Below are 4,358 nucleotides of genomic sequence, written 5' to 3'. Positions count from 1 at the left end.
ACATTTTATTGAAATTAAAAAAAACGAATATTTTCAATATTTCCCTTGCGGATAGCCCTTTGTCTAACCGATTTTTTACGAGCTCACAAACTTCATGCAGTCGTTTTCGTTTTGCTAGTAATGGCTCCGAAGGCGGTTCGATTCGCCAAAAAATTTTCCGAGGGTCACTTAAAATGGAAAACTTGTATGGGTTAAGATAAGTGCGTTAGCAGTCTTAGATTATGCTATTATTTAGAATTATTTTTCATTATCGAAGGGGCAATCTTCGATAGATGCCGTCACATAGACCGCATGCACGATTCATACTGCTTGCTAAAGGTATACCTCATTCGGGACCACGGCCTGCGGTACTGCTTCAGCTTATTATATGGCAGTCAATATCTAACCGCTGCTCAATATATCTTAGGTCTCTTTGAGTTCTTGAACTATGTCGGTTGCATTTGAAAGTATACTTTCTGCCGTAAGCCGTGAACAGTGGAAGCTGACTTGTTCCGCGTCTTCTTCAATTTTGCTGCTCATAGGGCCCAAACTTATATAGATATTTTCTAAAAACCTCCTGTCCAAAAACGAACAGTGTCATGTGATAGGCTGTATCACCAAAACTACGGTTGACCCACCGTCGTAACTCAGGAACCAGTTTATAGATCCATCGCTCTTAACTGGAGGTGTTTCATCGATCTTGCCACAAATTTTTCCTCTTCTCTCACCGTTTTTGATTTATTTCGGTATCAGTTGCACATCTGTCGCAGACTCGTTTCATCTCGCTCGAGAGTATATCCGCTGATGTCATGCCAGCTATCACATACGCCGCATCATCCGTTATGGTTCTGTAGCCGCAACATGCCCTTAGATCACTTTGCGTTAATATTGGCTATAATTTTCTTTTGTTTCCCTTTCATTTTCGCCGCATTTTCCCAAACTGGGGCTGCATTCGTTCGCCAGTATTCGTTTCGCCTAGTTGATTTTGGACTACCTATGTTAGGTAGGATCCTTGACAGTGCCGCTTGGATGCCAGCCGTTTTCTCTATCGTGTAACCAATATGTGCCCTAGACTTTATTCTGAAGTCGATCATTACGCCTACGTATTTCAGTGCGGATTGAGAACGTATAATTTGCTCTCCCACTCTGATTCTCAAATCTTCAACTTTTTTGCGGCTTGTTATCAGAACCGTCTCTATTTTGACCTTTGCCAGTTCCAACCCCGCCTGCTCCAACCATTCATTCCCCTGTTTTATCGCTTCGTTTGTTATATGTTCTATTTCCTGTAAGTGCTTAGCCACCATCACTATTGCTCAGTCATCCGCAAAGCCTATTATTTTTACTTTTCTGGGTACTGGTAAGCGAAGGACCTTGTCGTACGTGGTGTTCCATGAAACAGGACCCAGGGCCGATCCCTGCGATACGCCAGCAGTAACATGGTAAAATTTTGTTCTTTCAGTGCTTTCATCTTAGATATGATTTCCCTTCTTCATAGCATCCTGGAAAGATACGACGGGATGCCGATTTCGTAAAGGCTATCTAAGATATGCGAGCAACTGGCCGAATTAAAGGCGTTTTTGACGTCCAGTGAGTTTACAGCGCAGTATTTTTTTGGTACACTATCTCTACCCCTTCCCTTCTATTGTTTTAACAGCTTAAAGCTTGCTTAAAGTTTTCGTGGAATACTTTATCCTTCTAATTGCCTTTTTTACAACATTTCATTACAGCAGTTTTGGTAACATGTCTAAAATGCCCATTTAAATAGGAGTTTGAGTTGTAAAATTTGCAAAAAAATCCTTGTTCAATTCTACTGTAGAAGTCTAAGAACAGAACTATTTTTTTGAAGTCGTTTTATGCATGATTTGTGGTTTCGATAAATTACTTGCTCTTTCAGCCTAAATGCTAAAATTTGAACCGTCCGGGGAAAACACCTCCGTTGCTCTGGGCCAGTACTGTCTGCGGGAAAATTAGTATGGGAAACATACTCTTTTATAATTATTAGCGTTTGTTCTTGTTGAGTAAACGCTGTGAGGCGGATATTTAACTTATATAATTCAATGTAGCGCTAGCACCAGAGGCTTCGGCAGGGTCCTGACTGCAGTCGCACTTTGATTGATCATTGAATACAAGGTTACAAAAAAATATGTCACATATATAACTGACGCTTACACCACCTATTTGGTGGTTGGCCCACAAATGGAGGGATCTGCCGGCTCCGAACGGCAGATAGTTTTTTACGAGGACTTTTTCATGGTAGCAAAATACACTCGGAGTTTATCCATTGCCTGCCAAAAGGCTACCGCTTTTAGAAAAATCTGTTTCTATCCTTATTGTAATATGTACGTAGCCTCGAACCTGGGTTCTACCAAATGATAGCGACCCACCTGCACATCCGGCTACGGCGGCCGCCGTAATATTAAATATTTATCGTATGAATATCATTAGATTTTCAGATTATAATAAATTATTTAATTTAATTATGACGGCCGCTGTAGCCGAATGGGTTGGTGCGTGATTACCATTCGGAATTCAAAGAGAACGTAGGTTCAAATCTCGGTGAAACACCAAAATAAAGAAAAAGATTTTTCTAGTAGCGGTCGCCTTTCGGAAGGCAATGGCAAACCTCCGAGTGTATTTATGCCATGAAAAAGCTCCTCATAAAGAAAAAATATCTGCCATTCGGAGTCAGCTTAACTGTAGGTCTCTCTATTTGTGTGCAACGCCATTAAGACGCACACCAAAATAGGAGGAGGAGCTCGGCCGACCACCCAAAAAGGGTCTACGCGCCAATTATATATGATATATTGTACAATACATATATAAATGTGGCGAAATATATAAGTAACCGGCTTTTTTTTAGCAACATGGCTTTATTTACTGAATTCTTTTTAACTATATTTAACCCTCACATTTTAATCTCAATCCAATTTAAATTCCAATTACCTCGTTGCCTAGGCTTGTTTGGTTACGTATCCATCTAACGCGGGCGAACTTCGTGCTATGCCGGCGGTGAGTAGCAAGAGGGTACGAGTTAGCCTGCAATGTTTTTTTAGATATTTTTCTCTGCTATTTTTTATTTCGTCAACGAGTATATAGTATGCCGATATCGGAAATTCTTCAGTAATAAAAAAAATTACCCATACAGTGAACTGTCTTTCAGCGAGGTAGTCTTGTGTAAAACCCCTTCGTGCCGTTACTTGTGAATTGCTTGAGCAACGTCGAGAAAGATTGCCGAGCAATATCCTTTTAGTTCAAATCTCTTTCTTATTTCACAGGGAACCGGTTCTGTGGCCATAATAATATTTTCCGAAAACCTTCAATTTGTAAGTTTATCTTGAAAAGCTAAATTTTTACCCAGAAATAATAAATGGCATACATACCTGTGCCTGTATGTATGCAAGCAGGCCTTTGCCAAAAAATTATACGCATTGAATCAATGACTGCGAATGAAAAAAGAAAAAAATTATTATTATGAGCAATGCAGCATCAGTTTACTAGTTTCGTTGACCAAATACCCATACCTATGCACAATTATCGTTAATCAAGTGTTAGTTCCAGTGCGATCGCCATATAGCCGCATGGGCACCGCTAGTGCATCAATGGCTTAAATGTGTGCAATTTAAATCAAATTGTTGTTAAGTTGGTTATCCAGCTGTGTTGCAACCGACGATCGCTATGTAATTTTAAAATTGGCAATCGCTTTAATGAATTGTCACCGCTTTACATCGCCGTTCATACGCAATTCGCACAACTCTCGGACCCTGCTGTAACGGTGCAAAATATAAGTAAGATCTAAAAACTCACAACCAGCTGTGTACTCGTATAATGAGGAAATGGCCAATGTGCTTATTCCATTTGCACACTCAGCTTGGCAATTGTCAGCCATTCGGATTAAACAATCATGGTAATATCAATAAAAATGTCATCGTTTCACTTTATTCACCTGTATTGACTGCGCATACACGTTGTTAGCCGGTAAGCTTTTCCGTCGCTGAAATACCTCAATGGCACAACAGGTGAAACAAAGTTTTTCGAATGCCAACCAAAACTCATAATTGTAAATTTTTTATATATTTTGGTGCGTTGTACTCTAAAGTGGTTTTAAAAGTGTTATTTGTTTGCTGTCTGTTTGAAAAACAGTAAACCAATAAAGAAACACAGATTTTTTAGCAACAAATATGGAGGTTGATTATAGTTAATTGAATTGGATTTCAAACTTCTTTGGGCTGGCGCTATGTGGGTATTATCGTAAGTCTTTTAAGTAAAATTTCATAGTGTATACGCCCTAAAGAGGTAGCCAGTGAGGTTTTTATTTTTGAATTTTTTTTTTTGTGCTCCTTAACCTTGGCGAAATTTGGCAGATACGCTACTAAGTGCGT

General features: G+C 39.5%; 1 long non-coding RNA gene across 1 annotated transcript; it reads right to left on the bottom strand.

Moving 5' to 3' along the window:
- Nucleotides 1–2,853: 2,853 nt before the first annotated feature.
- On the bottom strand, nucleotides 2,854–3,811 carry LOC128861691 (uncharacterized). The gene is made up of 3 exons (XR_008454401.1): nucleotides 3,501–3,811; nucleotides 3,360–3,419; nucleotides 2,854–3,293 (listed from the first exon to the last, which is right to left on the bottom strand). It is a non-coding gene; the product is annotated as an uncharacterized LOC128861691 (long non-coding RNA).
- Between the last annotated feature and the right edge of the window lie 547 nt (nucleotides 3,812–4,358).

This window comes from Anastrepha ludens, chromosome 4 (assembly GCF_028408465.1).
Source record: "Anastrepha ludens isolate Willacy chromosome 4, idAnaLude1.1, whole genome shotgun sequence".
In the NCBI taxonomy this organism is placed as follows: domain Eukaryota; kingdom Metazoa; phylum Arthropoda; class Insecta; order Diptera; family Tephritidae; genus Anastrepha; species Anastrepha ludens.
Note: the sequence above shows the minus strand (reverse complement) of the source record. Positions and strands in the feature narration are given on the sequence as shown.